Source organism: Nelusetta ayraudi, unplaced genomic scaffold (genome assembly GCF_046127955.1).
Source record: "Nelusetta ayraudi isolate G7.1 ecotype Tasmania unplaced genomic scaffold, CSIRO-AGI_Nayr_v1 ptg000048l, whole genome shotgun sequence".
Classification (NCBI taxonomy): domain Eukaryota; kingdom Metazoa; phylum Chordata; class Actinopteri; order Tetraodontiformes; family Monacanthidae; genus Nelusetta; species Nelusetta ayraudi.
In genome coordinates this window covers 13,178,015-13,198,396 of record NW_027466098.1, presented here as the reverse complement: position 1 = coordinate 13,198,396, position 20,382 = coordinate 13,178,015, and the positions used below count along the sequence as shown (strand labels likewise).

General features: G+C 49.3%; 1 protein-coding gene across 4 annotated transcripts in view; it reads right to left on the bottom strand.

Moving 5' to 3' along the window:
- robo1 (roundabout, axon guidance receptor, homolog 1 (Drosophila)) overlaps positions 1–20,382 on the bottom strand; it is a 204,918-nt gene that overhangs the window by 76,232 nt on the left and 108,304 nt on the right. The gene's annotated exons all lie outside the window — the stretch shown is intronic.

Genomic DNA, 20,382 nt, shown 5'->3' with positions numbered 1-20,382 from the left:
CAGGAGAAATCTTCTGCCTCGCAGTGCTGGAGATGGACAGAGACAACGCTGACTGACTGTGGCTGGCGGCCGGGTCTGTGGGGAGCGGGTTCATCAGCGCTCTATTTAGGAGCCAGAAAGGGAAGGCAAGATAGAGAGGAGCCGCGCGGTGGGTTAGAGAGGGGGGGAAATCAATAAGCTGGCCAAGCGTAGCTTTCTCTGGTATGAGGCGCTCCAAATTCCTTTCTTTCCCCCCCCGTTTCGCAGCACACTAAAGTCCAGCAAGAAACACATGGAGAGATGAGACAAACTGCACAAAAGTGCCGCTAACTTATTTATTTTTCAGCAAATAGAAAGACCAAACTCTTCTGTCTGGTTGGTTGCACAAAAAAGTGTGAATTTGCAGCACCAGAATTCCTCTGAGATGAGGCTCCCTTTTTCGATATCTTAATTTTTAATAAGTTGAACTTAGAGCTGGGGAGTACAGATAGCACATAGAGTGGCTGGATTACTTAGGGATAATGAATAAAAGGCATCATCTTCCAGCAAGCTGCTGCACCACCTGGTTGGTTTCAGGAAAGGCAACATGTGGGGAGGGGGGGTCTCTCTCTCAAACTGAAGAGGTTACTGTGCACAATAACCTGTAAGCGAAGGACATCGCCAAGCCAAAATCCCCCCATTGCAATCCCACGAGTAAACCGCTGCTGTTGTCAAGAGAATTTAAAGGATTATATGAGAGTAAATTCCAAAGTGTTAGTCAAGCTGGCATTGGGACACTTAACCTCTGCCCACGGACTCAGCAAATGACCTGATCAATTCTCCCGGCTCAGTTAGGAATGGCAAACAATAGCCAACAATAACCGTAAGCTGTGGGTCCTGTGCAAGACTGAAAGCCGCTCCCACAAGGTCAATACTGGAGCCACTTCACCCTGATAAGGGACCCGTGGGAGATAAGGCGAGGGCAGAGGCGCTGAAGGGTTGACACAGCAGTCCTTCAGGGCCCCGGCCTGCCTCATGACTAAGACCATCATATCCATCATACCCCTTTTCACGGTTATGCAGCCAGCTTGGCTCGCCTTCCAGAGTGTTCGCGGACGGACGGACGGACGGGAGCCTGATTCAACCTGAAAGATCTTTGATCAAAAATAGAAGGGAGCCCTGGAGCCAAAAAACACACAACCCAGATTTCCAGAGTGGCAGATAAAAATCATTCGTTGTGACCCTTGTCAACAAGCTCATGTCACTGCTATTCAGGCTGCCCCTATCCAAAAGGCCTTCGACTGATGAAAGTACAGCTGCCATAGTGGGGGACCGGCATAAGTAGGACGATGACAGAGTGATGCTGAAAGAAATGGAGGTCACGTAGCGCGGGCAGGGGCACTTTGGAGGCATTGACCACGGGGTGCAGGATATTGCTCGTCAACACGACTAACCCCACGGGGCTCGCAGAGTCAACAGTCTGGCTCTCATTTGCTCAGACGTTGTTCCTACAGTTAGTGTACAGTGCACACATCAACAAAAGGGACATGCGGAACTGATGAAACGCAAGGACAAAAGTTTATTGCACGTTTATTGGGGTCATTAGCGCAAGAGCCGGTTTGACATTGGCGAACCATGTCTTGAGTTTAATATTTAGCTCAAAGGTATGTAGCTTCAGTGGGGAAAGCGGCTAACAGGTGAATGTATTGAGTTCAAGGACTATGAAATAGTCAGCTGTTTGGTGTAAGTAGGACTTCCAATTTTTTTTTAATGGAAACATATATTGAAACAAATTGATTTGGTTTTTCAACCTGTTCAATCTCTTCTCCATCTGTGTGTTTAAATATCTGATTTTTTTTACTCGCTGCTAAACTCTGCAGTACGACTTTGTTAGCACGGCCATGTGTCCAGAAAATGAAAACATTAAGCGAACCAGGGAAGCGAATGCTGGCAAGAGCACTGCTGGTTTAGGGAAACATGTAATTTACTTGTTTCTCCCTTTCCCTCTCAATTTTCACAATGGCTTGCAAGCAAACTTGCAAACCACCTCGTTTGAACGCTGAAGCCACATTTCTTGTAGTCACAAAATGAAAACTTATCGGTCCAAAAAAAAACTGTGTGCAAAGTTATGGCAGTGAAGCCTTGTGCAAGGGAAAGGAGAGAAATATCCCTCTGGTACAAAAGCAACCTTTGTAAAACTGCAGGCTGACACATAGCCAACAAAACGTCACATGCTTGAGCAATAAAACTCAATCTGTGCTACCTGTTCAAAGCACGACCCAACTGGCTCGTTTCTATAGCTGGTATTTATACATGTTGGAAAAGGAGAAGGAAGTAAAGCAAAGTGGTGGGGCCCTGTAGAAGGATCTTAAATGTTTCTTTTCTCTCGAAACTACCTGGCAAGTATTGAGTTGCTTCCATTACACTGGTTTTCATTTTGAATCACAGACTACTTGTGACATTGCAAATTTTTTTTTTTCATATACTAACCACTTCAAGTTACAGGAGTTCCACAATTGGCTCCCTGGTGACAAACCCATGTTTGACTTTTCGCTTGAGGCCATGTACTCAGTATGGTTGTTGGCCCTTGGTCTCGGATGACAAACACACATTGTTTCTTTAGTTCTAGTCAAGAAAAGCCTAGGATGATGGGGGCAAGAGGACAAATAATGACTGCCCTGTCTGGCTGTCAAATCTATCCAAAGGTCCCCCAAAGTTTAGTGACCTCCCTCCAACCTGACTGGACGCTGATATTTGCCAGACTATCCCTCCAAATCTCAAGGGATAATGACTTTGTCCCGGTCTTGACATACTTGACCAGATTCGGAGCCACGGGCAGTGTTCACTCGCCCAATGAGCCTATCCAGATTTATCCCCTTTCACAAAGTCTCAGGCGAGAGTACAAATTACATGTGACATCACATTCAGAAGACATTGAGCAGAACAGCGGCCTGCAAGGAGGCATGGACAGAAGGAAGTCCGAGATGAAAGGAGGCACCAGGATGCCACAGTGATTCTATTGTGGATTTTCTCTCTCTTTTTTTTTCCCCCAAGACCCAACGTGCCCCATTGAGGGAGGAAATCAACCATGCCTTCCTGTGCACGTCTGATAATGAGGGTGTCCAAGCAAGCTAACAACTACCATCCCATCCCAAACAGAGCGACTCACCCACAGCCCAGCGAGGGAACGTTTGCCAAAGACAGTTTTACTACCCTAAAGCAGCTTTGCTTAGTCTACCTATCCACATTGTATACTCCTGGTCCATAAATAGGTGCCCCCAAAGGGTACTGCACACACTTAAGACAGAGACCTGTCCCCCAGCAGCATCTGCCGCAGAGTAAATCTGCCCGCAGCCTGCAGCTGTCAACAGGAAGCCCAGAATGACCTGCACAAACACACATGCTCAAAGAGTCAAACACACAGTCTCCCTCTCTCTCTTTCACACACACACACACACACACACACTACATTTCATCATGCCACAATTGGCCAAAATCCAACATTATATCGTCAAAGTTAAACATTTTGCTTTATTAAACATCGTTTCATGCCACGATAATTCATTTATACAATCTGTCTGTGTCTTCTTCAAAGAGACTTAAAAACACACACACACACACACACACACACACATGCAACACATGCAATAGTTACTGCAACACACAGCCCAATTCAGTATAGACAAATGTGCATTCTTAAAGGGAAACTGGGCTTCTGTTTTCTGTCAGGGCAATAGCTGTTTGTACTTCAAGTGCTCAGTTGAGCTTGTCAGGTTGCTCATATTTTCTCCATGCCTTGAAAATATACAAGATGTTTTTTTTGTTTTTTTAATTTTCAAGGTCAGACTGAATCAATTTTGCTGACTATGTTGTAAATTGTCTACAATCACAAAAACACGGTCATACAACAACAACTCAGTCATAAGTTGCTCATTATTTGTTGTTGCAAGAGAGGAAATAATGACAAAAGGCAATAATAACCAACTTAGGTGCGTATAAATATATAAATAAATAAATAAATAAATATAGTTAGGATGACATTCAGTGTTAAGGACATGTGAGATGGCTCATAAACTGATTAAGGTAACCATCATGGATACAAAATGCAACAATGTATAATGTTTTGTTTCTCCGCTTCAAACCAAATAAAGCAAAGGACAGATGTGGAAGCGACCAAAGTGACTGACTTGCTTCAATCGCGCTGATTAGATGTTTGTCCGTCTATTAAGCTGGCAGTTAAGTGAACACAGCCGCGGCTCAACATCGTTGATGGAACTACAGACACAGAAAACACGTAGGCGCGCTCGCTCTGTCCACACTTCGCCGTAGCCCACGGTCGGGGAGCGACGACGATCCATTAACGATAATGAGTGTATGCTAATCTGGGAGATCTCGGGGTCTGACAGGGGTAGAGAGACCGGGGTGGGTGGGGGTAGCGCGCCCTGTTTCGGTGCCAACCTGCCATCTGCGCCCAGTACGGGCTGAGTTAATGAGGGGATTAGGCCCACATGCACAGCCCTGGGACAGGGACCCTGCCTCGCCCGAACAGCAGGAAGCCACCACACCAGCATGTTAATATGGAAAACATGACAGAGCCAAAGTGGCAGACATGCTGAGCGGAGCCCCACCCCTCCGCTGACTACGTGCAAGGGCATTCAGCTGGTCTGTTTGGCCATTCCTTCATTGTCTGTGCACCTGTGTTTCGTGTGCGAGGATGCATTCATGCATCTATTTTGAGGAGGGGTAATAAATGATTGGAGACTATCTATATAAGGCAACCCGCGCCGGGGTTATCATGAGGCTTCTCTTGCCGCCCACTGCAGACAAAAGAGCTGCTTGATTCAAGGAGGACAGAGTCTGCTGGCTTCAATTGAGAAGGGCTAGTGAGGGGACAATCTGTGGATGGACGCAGGAACATGTTCGCAGCTCTGCTCGGCGGTGACCCTGGCCAGCACTGGGAGCACACCATTATTTACACCAAACACGCCACCATCACACCCCGAATCACCCCTGGAGACCGACCGCACGTCCTCGGGCAGTCAAGCCCGTTCACACCGGTCTATCGGGGGCACAGACGCCCCTTCAGGCACCTCCTGGTGTGTAGAGACACCTTCATGTGTCACTGGATTCCGCCTTAATGCCGTCACCACCTCTGCTCCGCTCCGCTCATGAGCCTGGGGAACGATCAGGTGCGGCGGGAGTAAGAAGATCCAGGCTCGGAGATGAGGACTTCATGTCCTGCAGGGTGTCGGAAGGCGGGGGGAAGGTTTCACAAAGGGCTGACTACAAAACAAACACAGCGAGTGTGCACGTATCCTCTGACCTTGGTCTCAATTAGCCCTTAATTGCTGCGCACAATGTGCTGGTGGGAGATACGTTAATTACATGAGAATAATGAGGAGTGTCACAAAAGGCTTTGTCTGGCGCTACCTGCGGGGAAGTTCCCGGAAGAGCCGCCGCAAGCACACGGTGTAAAGAGGACCAGCGATGTCCGCTGAAACGGTTTCCAACATTTTAATTCATGCCTTTCCCTCCCAATGTTTCTATACGTCCGCAGCGATGAAACACTTAGAAGCGTCTCTTGGGCGAAGCAATTAGTTTGCCGTGTCCCCGCCTGTCTGTGCCCCGAGCTGCTCCCCTGCCCAGTAACTGCTCTGCCCCTTGACGCACCAGACAAACGTCTTTCTCTACTTAGGAGCAATATGTGGTGTGGAAACCGTCATTACCCTGAACCACCACCCACATCACAGCACAGCACAGCACTGGGGACAACAATCCTGTGGACGCTCATAGACAGGCAGACAGAAACCGTAACCTGTCTGGAAGACTTTTTCCTTTTCCCTCCGTGACGCGAAGACCTGCGTGGCTCCGTGAGATTTCAGCCCCGTTTTTCCCACGAAAGCGGCGAACAATGGTGTTTATGTTTTGACCGTGCCACCCCCCCCCCGCCATGTCCCCTCCCCCACTGCTCCCACTGCTCTCTCCACACTAGGTGATCAAGGCCCTGGGAGCCCTGTAATAACACACTGTTTAGACACTCATCACTGATTGTCAATTAAAGCCTCCGTCTCCCGTGACCTCCAGCAAAACAGGGGCTTTGAGCAGCTGCCGACAGGACGGTCCGTGCCTACCTGCTGTAGTCAGCGCCCTATTTATAGACGACGTCGCCTCTGAGCATCCCAAACTACTGAGGGTCTCCAGAGCTGCGGGTGGAAACCGATAAACAGCATTTTAAAAACAGAGATGATGTGACCTCATGGCCACGAGAAGCATTTGCACGAAGGAAAAAAAAAAAACTTTGAAAGAAATGAAATCACTGGCACCCTCAGATGCGGAATGAGTCATCACTACTTAAACCGGAGCCTAATAAAGTCAAACAGACCCCAGGCTCCACTTACACGGAATGAATGGCATGGCTTTTTTTTTTTTTTTCCCTGTGCCTTGCATACGGCCAATCAGGCCACTGGCGGAGCCGCAGGAACAGTGTCCAGTGGTAACGCTTTTATTGGACGCTTGTATTTGTTAATGTGTCTCGGCTCCTGGGCTGCTGACAGAAAGTCGAACAGAGAGGCTGTTGTGCATTTGTCTGGCCGAGCTCCACCGTCCCTTGCAGCCAAACAACCAAATTCACACTTTTATATATATATTTAAAGCCTTATGAACTTGGGGGCAGCTCTGCGCAGTTGAATAGTCACTCCACACCTTCAGACAAACACACACACACAGGCAGTGCTTTTTTTTGGGAGTGCTTTTGCATTAGTCTCTCTCTCTCTCTCTCTCTCCCTCTCTCTCTCTCCCTCTTTCGTCTTTCCGGGCTGCTGAATAGCTGCCCACGCCCGCTCTTTCATGGTGCCCTGGCCATTGCCGGAGCGGTGACGCCGAGACAAGACCTGGGTCTTAAATAAGGACTCTGGGTCTGACTCATGTGGCCCGTAAACTGACAGCGGCTTTGTGAGGCGGGGGGGCGGGTGAGAGTCGGGGGAGCGGGCGCACTCGGAGAGGAGAGACAAGCTGAAGGAGCCCCTTGAGAAACAGCCGGGCCCGGCGACCACAACAACACCTCAACAAGGCCCCCAGTCTTCCAGCGGGAGTCGGGCTGGAGGCAGGAAGGGCACAGCTGCTCGGTGACGGCGGAAATCAAGAAACCTTATGTCGGAGAGAAGAGCGGATTGTTTAGGTATGGGGCCGCAGGAAAATGGCCAATGAAGGACAAGGGAAATTAAGGAGGATAATAAATACTGTCCCGAACGCTGGCTTTGGTGTTCACCTCAGCAGGGAAGGGGGAAAACAAGCTGAGAAACGGGACCTCGAAGGCAAAAGAAACAGTGTGGAAGTGTGTCGGTGTGTCGCTAAGGCGGCGCTGGCGCAGTGTGTGTGTGAAAAGGACCGGCGGGGAAATAAACACCTCCAGACGTTAACACGGAAGCAAGGAAATTGTTGGCCGTCACAGCGGGAAGACGAGAAGATGACAACAGATCCAAAGGGGGGAAGAAAACACACACGCGCACGCACACACACACACACACACACACACACACACACACACATACACGGGCGTCGGCTAATTATATCGCGTCGGCTGAGGTTCTGATTTTGTCGTGGCGGAGGCCGGAAGAACCTCGGTGGGGGGGGAGATAAAAAAGAAGGCGAGGTGGGGGGATGGGTGGAGGGGTGAGGAGGTGAGGGGAGGAGGGGGTGGTTTTCCAGGAGAACAGACAAAGAAACAGACAACAACAGACGAAAAATCTATTCAGCGCTTTTTTTCCCCCTCTTGGAAATGTTCCTCCTCCATCACTCCCTCGCTCCTCCTGACTCACCCTGCACTCTTCCAGCCTCCGTCCCCCCAAAAAACTAATCCTCCACCTTCACCTCCATCCCCGGCGATTTCACAGTTTGTCACCCAGCACTGAATTTGCTCTTTCTTCCAAGCGATGCTGGACGTGCCAAGATGGCGCCAGGATAGCGAATGGGTGGAAGAGGGGAGGGGGTAGCATGGGGGGGGGGGTCACTTAGCGGGCGAGAACATCCAGGCTGGAGCTTCTGTTGCTGTCGTCGTCGCGGAGCAACGTCCTTCACTCAACATCGGAGCCATCAGCGTTTCGCTAACGAGGCAAAGCCACCCTCGGGGGAGGCGGAGGGCGGAGGGCGGCAAGGCACGCCCACCCACGCACAGGACCAACCCGAAGGTCACGATGACACCCCCCACCACCCCACCACCACCACCTGTCCCCCACAGATCAACCAACGTCCGCACTGGCAGGCGTTCAAGACCGCAGAGTGCACTCCGAGCGGCTAACCGCAGCCAGAGGTCGTTGTCCGTCTTGCGGCTAATGTGGGTTTACTAATCCCGCCTTAACGAGCCGTGGAATCTATGTGGCGGTAGGGGGGGGTGGAGGGGAGGAAGGGGAAAGAGGGAACAGCGTACAGCTGTGCGGCACGGACAGTCGGGGTAACGAGACAAGAGACGGTAGCTAATGGTTAAGACGGGCGCTGAGCAACCGAATCCTCCTATGTCGCGGGCGCAGTTGTGCGCGTCGGTTCCCGTCGTGCAGCTGCGCCCGCCGCTCGGCTCCCTGCGCCTTCGCCAGCTTCTTGCGGCAGAGTCGCGGCGCTGGCATGTGTCGCCACCTCTCTGACGGGAGGAGGAGGACAGAGGTCAGAGGATGGGGTCAGGAAAAGCACGCCAGAGGCCGTGTTCTTGACGGAGAAAAGCGCCAAGTGTTAGGGGTAAGGTTGGGGGGGGGGTAGGTGCGTGCATGCGCACGTGTGCGTGTGTGTTAACAGTAAACAGCCCAGACACAGGAATGCACGAGGCCGTAAAACGCTACACAGCGCCATTCATCACAGCGCCCGGAGCGCAGCGGGGGGGCACGGATAGAAACCCCCCCACCCCCCACCCCCTGACACACACACACACACACACACACACACACACACACACACACACACACACGCATGCGCACGCGAGCTCTGCCCCACAAACACATCTCGACGAGGCCCCGCCCCCCTCCCGCCTGCCTGTCTATAAGCGGCCGTCAGGCACTCTGGCCGTCTGTCATCAGACCGACGGTTTTTATTAATAGCTCAGAGAGTAAATAATTTGAGGTTGAGCCCCTGCGCCACAGGGCCCGCTGCGTGGGATGCCAGAGGGGTCACCTCAGAGACGGGACCTCTGAGAAGTGGTCTCAGGACCGTGGTAGGAAAGGTGCAGCTGCCAGCGGAGCTGAAAGCTCTCACAAGTCCCAAAGAAACGTCCTGGGACAAAAGTCACAGTGGCTGGGATAATAAGAGAGCGCGCTGCCCTCACTGTCGGTGACAATAATAATAATGCCAGTTCAGTGTTTATGTGGGCCAACCTGCTATATACAATAAAAAGCAAGTGGATGTGACCAATGAGCGGAGGCACGGTCCATATAAACTGCTATGGATCATTTAGCCTTCCATGAACAGAGGAGAGTGGTAGAGCAAAAACACGTGTGCCACCGGGGAGTTGGAGGTGTGCATGTGCATGTGCATGTGCGTGTGTGTGTGTGTGTGTGTGTGTGTGTGTGTGTGTGTGTGTGTGTGTGCGTGTGTGTGTGTGTGCCCTGATTGTGCAAAGCCCTTGGTGAGACGTCTAAACATTTCTGGCCGGGTTAAACAAAATGTAAATCTGCCCTCACGAATCCTACAGCGACGAGCTGCGATTTGCCTCCTCAGAGCTCGAGCTGGAAGCAGCCGGGCTTTAAAGGTTTAGTCACCGCTTTTTTAGCCAAACAGGCACCGGCGCTCGCTCTATTCTCGGGAAATGACACAACAAAGAGCTGTGGATTGGAACGGCGTAGAACAAGGTGCTCGGAGCAGAAAGCACAAAGCAAAAAAAAAAAAGGGGAACAACGAGCGATAAGGAAGCTCGCGTAGGGGAGATAATTAATGAATGGGCGTCAAATAATACAAGCAGTATCAGTGGGACTCTTTGTCCTACTTCTGGAACATGTTACACTCTCTCTCTGTCACACACACACACACAGCATAAATAAAGAGGAGGAGGAAAAATAAGGAAGCAGTTCCAAAAGGAATTTAATAGTGATCTATCATAGGACTTGTCCAAAAATATGTCTGGGGGAAATGGAATATGGAACAGCCCGGGCCACTGAAAGAAAACAATAAGAGCAGAAAGAAATACGCTGGCAGACAGACACGCTATTACAATAATGATAGTGAAGCTACATTTGAGCAGAAATGACCAACGAGTTGCTGCCGAGCCCCAAAATCTGGGGAGGTTGGGGGATTTTGTCCAGCAGAGGGGGTTTTGGAGTTCACCACTATTTGTTAAGCCGTGTCAGCGAGGCAGGGCCACCGGGGGAAAACACAGACAAAAATAAATAAATAAATAACTGACTGCAGCCAAATGGTCCGAGAACCATTTTATATGGAAATCCCAACACAACGTTTGCATTGAGAGTGCAAGTCAGACGGTGGAGCGAAAAAAATAATGGTGGCTTGATAATGAAAGCGCTTTCCAGGGGCGCATATTTACTTTAAGATGCCTTCTTTTTTTTCTTTTTTTTTACATTAATATTCAAATGCACTTCGTGGCTCCCGCTAGGTGATTTTTTTTTTTTTTTTTTTTTTTGCCGTCGAGGAAGAATAAAAAAAAAAAAATGTCTGGTTTCTGCTGCAGGTAATGGAGAGCAGCGGTGTGAATAGAGAGCTGGATACGCCGAAGGCCCGACGTCCCTCCGAAAGGGCCCGGCGAGGAACTATTGTTCCATCCAGGGACACAAAAAAGGGATTAATTTGAATTTGGTTTACAATGAAATGCCTTTCAAGTTAATCCATCTGGCCTGTGCCCTGGAGTTACTGGCTACTCCCTGCCTTTCCCCCCCATTCACTCTGCCAGCGCTCCTTTGTGCGCATAGAGGGGTAAATGTCAACTGGAGAGAGAGTCTGGAGAGATACTGACGTGGAGGAGCTGGGGTGGGTAAAAAAAAAAAAAAGGAAGAAAGGGAGAAACTGCCTCCAATTAAAGGAGAAAAAAAACTATTTACTCACCAGTGTAAGTTTCACACCGGCCGCGTTTACGCTTTGAAGGCTGACGCGTCCAATTATAAAGCATGAATAATGAATGGCTCCCACCGAATGCAAAGGAATTATGTGCGGCACTGCTGCAATTTGGCTTTGACAGATGGAGACGTCACGCAAAAAAAGAAAAAAAAAAGAAAAAAATAGTCGCATCCATCCTTCCTTCCTGTGTACTCTGCATTTTCTAGCACCCTGCTGGGAGTGGTCACATGACAGCATCCACTCATCCATCATGGCTGCCACCTCCTTGAGCACCTGGACTAGAGTTCCACCACAGCCGAAACGCATTCCGCCCCGTGTTTGTTTTGCAACTGTCTCTATTTTTTTTGATTTGTTTTTCCTCCTGTTATTTAAGCGCTCCGCTCCCGTGCACACAGATATCGTTGCGGAGAAGCCAAATTACAGCGTTGCGCGTTTTTGGCCCACATTTTTTTTCTTCTTCTGAATTTTCTCCTCACACACTGCGGTGATTCTAAGCAAAGAATCCATAACTTTTAAGCGGAGCGAGCGGCGCAGTATTTAGGAGGCTGCAATCATCTAAAATCATGAACTCTAATTACATGGCTGGGCGGTTTGGAAAAGGGAACGGAACGGGGAGCCTGGGATTGGAGAAGATGAGCCTTGAGGGACAAGCTATGGCGCATCAGCAGGGGCCAAAGTAAAGAGCATAATCAGAGAAAAAAAATAAGTATTACTATCATATATTTGCTCTCTCACGTGTTCTGCTGCGTGCGCCGCCACACCACCGCTGAAGGACACGCAACTCGACAAAGGCAACAGAAGTGCGTAGCGAGGCAGATGTCTGAGTGGTGGATGCGACGGAGAGAGAGAGGCGCGGGCGGGGGGCGTTTTTGAAGTCTCCTGGCTGTTACCTAACAAGCCTCTCAATTAGCGAGCGCGGCCATCGACGACATCAAATATCAGCAAACGGAACAAAATGGTTCAGTTGTAGCTGGACTTAATTAAGGCAATTTATCTGTCTTTCTCCCGAGGGAGCCGACGTGGCAAACACAAACACAGAGAGGGACACAGATTTTAATTATATACATATATACAGTATATTTATGTTTTTTTTTTTAATCGAGTAACTCCACTGTCTAAGCCACAGTCCTCTTGGTGCCACTTAAAGCAAAATAAATAAATAAATAAAAACTCTGCTGTATTAATCAGGCGTCTCACCCTAAAGTAAATTATGCATCCAGGATGTCAGCACAAGTTTTCCGCAGATCACGTGGCACAAAGTCTCTTTTACATATAAGTTCAGCTCCAATAACCGCCGCAACTTTTGACTTTGCCCTTGTTATACGGTGGTATTTTTTTTCTCTAAAGTAGCACAGCAGGCAGGCCAAAGCCAATGGTGAGCGAGGCTGAGGAACAAAGGCTGTTCTGATATTTTATTAATGCCTGGTTGTAACGCCGTGCGCAGAGATGTTCAAAGGCCACGCGCTAATGATGCAGCGCAAAATTTCAAACTCCATCAAGCTTTAAAGATCCGGTCAGAGCATCCAAAAGAAATAAAAAAATAAAAAAATAAAAAAATGCATAAGCAAACAAACTTCTTGAAATGAATAAACGCAGCTGTGCGGTGCTTTCAAAGGCGAGAAATTATTACAGAAGAAAAAAAAAACCACAATGAATTAATTCATCATATTGAGAAAATTGTAAGAGGGGAGACGACTGCGACGCCTTAGGCTTCAAAGTGGGGGTGATGTCGCCCTAGGACTGCGAGTATTTAAATCATATTCAATTACACGGCGGGTCAGTGTTGTTCCAGGCTCGCAGATTTAACTGTCAGTCAGAGCCTCTTGGCACGCGGCACAAAAATGGACCCAGTGTTGCGGCCAAGACATGTGTTTAGCCCAAAAAAAGAGGCAGCATCCTGTCTGCGCTTCCTGGTACACAGGCGCACTTGTCAGCGTTGTTTATGCGAGCTTTTCATCACGTCCCTAAAAATGTCTGTTTTATGGACTCTGTCAAATGCAATTAATCGCGCAAATGCTGCAACGAGCGCAGTAAAGCACTAACTACTTTACTGGGCGGCTCTTTGTCAGCGGTAAAATGTTGAAGCCTCGCGTTCCAGAGGAAGAAGTCAGAGGAAAAAAAAGCCTAAAAAGAAACTCAAAAGGAGGAAATGCGACAGGCTCGGTTCCAGACGTCCTAAAGACTTAAACTGAGGCAAACGTCTCGCGCCACCTCCCCTCTCGCGCAACATCAGTCCTGGCAGTCTGTGGCACATTCCTGCCCCCCGCATGTGTCTGAGTGGGGGGGACCCTCGCGCAAAGCGAGTGCTAATCCACCGCCGCGCCATGCAAAACACAGGAAAGCCAAACATAAATAAATATGAGCGAGCTCCATCTCCAGCGACTTTTCCTCCCCGTTTTTAATCAAGCACATGGACGGAAACCAGACGGCGTGGCCACATTTAGGGGAGGGGAGGGGAGGGGAGGGTGGGGTGGGGAGGCTCGCTGCAAGCTCGGGTTAGCGAGCTCCGCCTTCTCTGAAAAACACTGAGTGATTATTCCTGAGTCCCTAAAGTGCCCCCCCCTCCCCCCCCGCTGGCACCCAAGTGGAAAAGTGTGGCTACGGTGAACCGGAGAGGAGGGAAAAAAAATGTCCGTTTCCTCCCAAGACCTCCTTCTTCTCCCCACGCCGGCCGTCTGAGTACAACGTTTATAAACAGAGACAAACAGGATTAAACGAGCAAAGAGGGAGGTCAGGGGGAAGGGGAGAGGAGGGATGACTGAGGGCCTCCAGCTTGGCAGCAGGCAGGACCTCGGCCAGGAGATCCGTCTGACCACACCGCAGTAGAGTACACACGGACCAGTGGGGGACTGACAGGAACGCTCTGGAAAACCGAAACCCACCAAACTTCTTCTTATTGCTCATTTAGCGTCCAGCTTATAGCACAGGATGGCGTGTAGCGTAATGACAGGGACCGAGGAGGAGGGGGGGGAGGAGGAGATGGAGGTGGAGGAGTTGGAACACACAGAGGCGTTGGTGGCAGCTCCAGTTGCCCGTAGCTTCAGAATGTAAATGACTGTACATTTACAAGCCTGCTCTTAAAAAAAGGGCCGAATCCCAAACACGAGCCCTCCATCAGAGCTTTGGCTCTGCAGCTCAAGAGCTCCCATTCCCAGTGTTTTTTTTTTTTTGTTTTTTTTTGGCATAAATCCGTGAAATTTCCATATCACTCTCCCTGACGCAGGTGCGCGCGACACTTCTGTTAAAACGTCCATCCCTGCCCCCACCGCTGCAGTTGTCGCCCTCCGGCGTTTGGCTCCCGCAAGCAGCCTCTCGTCCCTCGTATTCGCCATCCAGCCCTTCATTAGACGCAGGCTTGACCGCGGAACTCATGTGATTACCTTGATGACATCCGGCCCCCGCGTCTCTCGCTCTGCAGCTGGCCATCTTTCACTTCACTCATCGGCCGACGTGTAACTCCACCCGGAGCGATTCGGCGGGGCGCGCCAGTGAATTTCATAATGTCAGCGCTAATCCCTTTAATTTAGCCCAAATATGGCGATGACACTGGCCTGGACGGAGAACAAAGCGGCGGCGCTAAGGAGGGAGAAAGGGGCAGATGTGGGCAATTGTAGTTCAACGGGGGTAAAATAAATAAATAAATAAATCAAGCGCAGCTCGGTTTAATTCCGTCTCCCCAGTTAGCCGCTATTCTCTGAGCTCCTGACCCCCGCTGGCAACACTGCGGCATTGTCCGCGTCCTCGTCTGTCAGCCGACGGCGAGCGGCGGCTGTCAGCAGCGCGGGACGATGCCGCCGCTCCCCGAAGGTTACAGGCACGCTGAGGGCTATTAATCGGTTTCATCTGGTGTCTGTCCATACATCCACTTCAAGCCACCCACGCACGCACTCAAACGTCCCCCCCGCTGAAAGATCCTCCCCTGGGTCTCATCCATCTCACTTTGTTCCACAAACTCGCTTGTGATTTGCAGGAGGGTGAAAAAAAAAGAAGAAGAAAAAAAACACACAGCACAGTTGAGCAACTGTTGGAGTCGGTCCCTGGGGGAACGTGCACCGCTTTGACCCCACATCAAAGCTGACCGGAGATCGTTGGCTGGCCGTACAGTGCCGAGCGACTATGACGCACACTGTGCATTATGTAGACATTACGAATAAAGTTACAACGCTCTGGAATCGATGGAATCTTCCATAGCGTTTGGACCTCGGTACCAGGTTGGCCTCACGGCTTCAAGGCGATTGACTTTTCTGTTTTCTTTTTGAGTTTTGTTGCAAAAGGACGCAGCAGAGACATGTGTCATAAAAAAAGATGAGGTTTAATCTTTTGTGAAGTTTTTGCTGAAAAAGAAAAGTTGGAAAGTCACATTTTTAAAATTCTGCCCGCATGTTTATCGGCTCCCTTGACATTTCCCGTCTCCCCCCCGCCTGTAAAGATAAAACATTTTTTACTTGAACTTTATTAAATTCCTCCGAAAAAGCCAGACAAACACAGGTGAGCACCGAGCGTCTGCTATTTGCATCGGCTGGGAAAAAAAAACAAAAAAACAAGCAAACAAAAAAAAAAACCCTTTGGTTTACAAGGCGGATAGCTGCTCTGTTCTGTGCGTGTGGCTGAGAGGATTAGGTGGCGGGCTGCAGGGGGAAGCTTATCGCACCTTGCACAGATAAATCAGACAAGGATACGGCGGCGCTCGCGCCCTCCTGAGGGAGGCGCCGCAGAGGAGGACGGAGCCGCCACACACGGCCTCAGCGCAGGACTGTTTGTTTAAAAGCCCTTTGAAAGCCGCTTGAAGGGCTTAGGCTGTGCTCTACCCTGCCCCGCCGGAGTGAACATCCGACGGTCGGGGGTGGAGGTGGTGGTGAAGGGGGGGAGCAGGGGGTCCGTCATTGTTCGGGACGGGCAGGACGGTCACCTTGATCCTTCCCTCCTGTGACACTTTCCAGACTGCGCAGGAATAAAAGGTGTCTGTTACCGGCCCGGACTGGAGCCGCTCTCTCTCTCTCTCTCTCTCTCTCTCTCTCTCTCTCTCTCTCTCTCTCTCTCTCTCTCTCGCCCTCTCTCTCTTCCCAACAGCCCTTCTGATTTTTTTCCCCACCGCTGTCAAAAAAATGTTCCTGCGGTAAACATTCACCCGTGCACTGGTACAAAAGTCCAAATATTCCTTGTTACGTAGCTTACGGGGCGACAGATGGAACACAGTGACGGCACTCAGGTCAAGAAGAAGAAGAAGTCTGCTTTGACGTTTGCCACCTGTCCTTCAACTAGACAGCAAAGCGAATGTTCGACTAAAAATTTGACCGAATGAGTCACAGAATGTTCATAGTCACGTGGGGACAGCAAAATTAGCCTAACTTCTTTTTCAGGGCAAACACAAAACAATTAACTACAACAGAGAAATGACATGTTGGATTACAGGGAACGTTTTCTAGTTGAATTTGAACAATAAAACACTGCGAATAATGATGTAACGCATTGTCTGTCCATTAAAAGTCTAAATGTTGTTTTTGTGAGAGGACAAAATAGTTTTATCAATATCTATCAAAGAGAGTGCGTGTGTGTGTATATTTGTGAACCCCAACGCAATTACAATTTATTGATGTGTGGAATTGCCTCAGCATTTGATAATTGCTGAGAGATCCAGACTAAATAGGAATTTGATTAGATGTATTTGTGAGAAAACAAAGAGGGATCCCAATAGAGCGAGAGTGTAATTAGTGCGAAAAAGGCTTTTCGGACAACCTTAATATTTATTTGTTCCATAATTTAAAAAAAAAAAGCTTTTAGCTTAGTAACACAACCCCGCTGTCAAGACGTCTTATGCTCGAGCTCGTAAATAAAGACAAGCCAGAAAAAAACATGCAAACCATGGATGCAAATGGGGCTGCTTCATAGTTGAACTCTAATAAATCTATGCAAAATAAGTTCACGCAGCACAAAGAGGACAAACCCTGTCACAGGGTGACCATTTGGGCTTTATAAAGAAATAAAAAAAAAAAACATCAATAGATCAGGTGGAGCCGAACTGCTGCATTGAAGCAGGGGAGCCTGAAAGGAATCGTCGCCACTTCACAGAAAATCATTGGCAATAGAGAGAAAACAGGTCCACTTGTACCAGTTCAAACTGGATCAATGGCGCTGCAAAACTGATTCCCCGTCCCGCTCGAAGCAAAGTCGCGCTGGAGGGGAATTCCTTTTCCTTATGCGTCCATCAAGCCGGCTGGCAGCGAGGAGTTTAAGAGCACAAATTAAATTTAAAAGCAAGTCGCAGTGTGAACAAACACAGCGGTGCCAGGGGATGAAAGCCAGCTGTCAGGCCACAAAGGCAAAGTGAGTGCATCAGCGGCGAGGACGGTGCCTGTTTGCCAACAGCAAATAACCGCCTCTGGTCCATTTAGGGCCGTCTCATTTTCTTTTTTTCTTTTTTTTTCCACGCAAACAAAAGCGGTCGGCCGCTGAGATGACACGAGCGCTTCGCTGCGGCTGCGGCGCCCGGTCAAACACGGAGCCGTAACGTGGAGCGAGCCCAAAGCCAACACAGTAAAAGGACCCAAAACTAAACCGAGTACATGAACCCAACACACCGCGCTGCCAAAACAGAGGTATTTTGAGTCCCTTCTGTTTGGCTCATTTCTTATTCCTGCATCTGCTTTGCATACAAAAGTGTTCCTGGGTCATTCAAATTCCAGCAAAAAGGCAAAGAACATATCCTTAAGAGCACCGACTTGAATTAAAATTCTCCTCGAAAAACTCTTAGACTAGTTAAAATCTTCATATTTCTTCTTTGGACTTGAGCAAGGAAATATTTTAAAACAGTCTGGAAGCTGGAAGAAACGGCCTTACGGGCGCCACAGTGACAAACTAGCGGGTCGCTCCGTTCATTGCCGTTTATGAAAAATGCACACTGGTGCTCGGGCATTAAAATTTGATTCTGTGTGAAGACAAACAGCACCACACGAGCAATTACGTGCCGCGCGCAGGGTCTGGGCGACATCATTGAGTCGAACCGTGCGGTCCCAACAGAAATATCAACACTGGTTATTAGCAGGAGAGGCAGCAGCCACAAGCAAACAATAGGGGAATGAAGGAAGGTTGGCCGGTGGCGGCAGAAATACAAACACAACACTGCTTTGAATCTGATACAAGTCAGAAAAAAACATGCAAACCGTGTAACGTCTTGCAGGTCAGGACAACCTGCAAGACGTTACACAGTGGATTCACACTAGTTGAGTCATCAAGTGAGTCAAAATTTTATGGTACAGATTGCTTAAGCAGCAAAGCAGGAGAAGGAATATCAATACAAGCATAAGGTGCAAATGTAGATATGACATTATGTGTCATTTATTTCAAAAGAAGATGGAAGCAGACAGTGTTAAATAAAAAAAAACAGAAGAAAGCAAGAAAATCCAGTCTTGGATTACAGAAATCCTGGTTAATAAAGGGACACAGGGCTGAGACTGACTGACTATAGGGCGACGCTGGCAAGTGCTCAGAGAGCTACAGAATGCGGGCGCACACACACGCACACACACACGATCCCAAACAAATGTCACCCAAGCGTGCGTGTCGCCCTCTGAGCAACACGCACACATACATTCTACTGCAGCAGCGCTTCCAGCAGGAGAGTTGCCAGCTGTCGGAGATCTTTGAGGGAACAGACCACCACCTGTCCCCTTATCTCCTCCTCACGCGCCAAGAGAGCCCCTCTGTCCAACTGGAGCCACCTCCATATACGCTCTCATCTAAGCCTTAATTGGAGCTTGTCTGTTCTTTTTTTCGTTTAGTTTTTTTGTTTCCTAGTGCCTTTGTTGTTTCTTTTCTTCTCCTTTGTGTTTGATCTCCCAGCACCATATTCCGCGCAATTACCTCAAGGTGTGTCCGACCGGCAGGCGTTACTGCCTATGGTGCCTAAAATGGAGGCGGCGATTGGACGCGATTCACTTTGGGGGTAAAACAGTTGAGTTTTTGCTGCCAGCCAATGTTTGTGCTGTTGGCAGATAGGAATTAGGCCCAGCAAACCCAACAATATGTGTGCGCCAGGGGTCGCGAGGTCAACGTATCTCCATCTCTGTGTTTACATTAGCTCGCTAGCGCACCTCTCTCCTCGGCCTGCTCTTGTTTTTGCTTTTCGGTTAGGTGAGAGTCCGGGTGCGGATTGATAGGAGGCAGGCCGACCTCCGACACCAATCACTGTTAATCCAGGTTCCTGCGTAAACACGGGCCCCGAGTGAAACACTCCCCTGGTCCTGAATGTATACACGGTGGCCTCGTGATTTTCATTTTTTAATAGTGGCGTGGTTAAAGTTAGCCGCTTGATTACTCATCTCAGCGACAGCCCTTCAGCTGACATATAATAATACGGACTGGATTGCTAGTATTAGGAGCCTTTCTTTCAAGCTGTGATGGCAGCCAAGGGCCACCCGTCTATTAGGAGCAGCGCTGCAGTAAAAGTGTGTATATGACGGCGGCGCTAATGGAGCAGAGGTCCTCTGAGGAGGACTTTCCTTCCTTATACAGTATATACATGCGCACACCGCATAGGAACTCATTGGAAGGAGCAGTGGAATAAGTGAGTGATGGACCTTCCAGCTGTCTGGAGGTTATGGTCCGAATCTTGGAAGGGAGGCTGATGTTTTCCAGGCAACCTGGGCATTGCTATAGCAGATGGCGGTCACCGCTCCATCGCATGGCTAAAATGAACCCAACAGCTTAGCGAAAATTCAGATCGCCCTTCGAGAGTCCCACAGGAATGAGGTGACCACTGGGGGGAAAACAGGCCTCCCAGCTGAGGAAAGGTTTGACAAAACCCAAAGGGATCCCTCACATTCCTAAAGCAGTCCCCCTGCTCCAACTCCTGGCAAGAAAATTAATTTACAAGGCCGTGGTGAACGCTGGATAATGCGGTTAAATGCTGGCAACACGCTGAGCCATGATTAACTTATTCTCTACCCTCTCTTTGCCCTTCCATCCTGCTCCTTGCATCTCTGCCGGGCAATCAATAACCTATTATGGCTCTAAACAGAGGGGCAAATTAACTTATAGCTCCACCTGCAGAGTCGGCACTCTCCGCTAATCCCATTGGAGGGGGAAAAAACAAGGCTGGATGCGAAGGACCAGGTATCCATGGATCATCTGCGACCACCCCCTTAATGGTTAATGGGAGGCTTGGAGGTAACAGTAGAGAAGAACAGAATTTGCAGGGCGGGGTGCTGGGTTAAATGCGTGTTGAGAGCTGGTTTAGGTGAGTGCTAAAGCCGAGGCTATATTCAGAGGGGCGGAGAACTCTGGGAAAAGAAGCGGTGGTCTCCCGGCAGGTCACTGGGGTGGTGGGGGCTTTTTCTACCCCATCCATCAGACAGGAGCCGATCTGCTGAATGAGGCTAA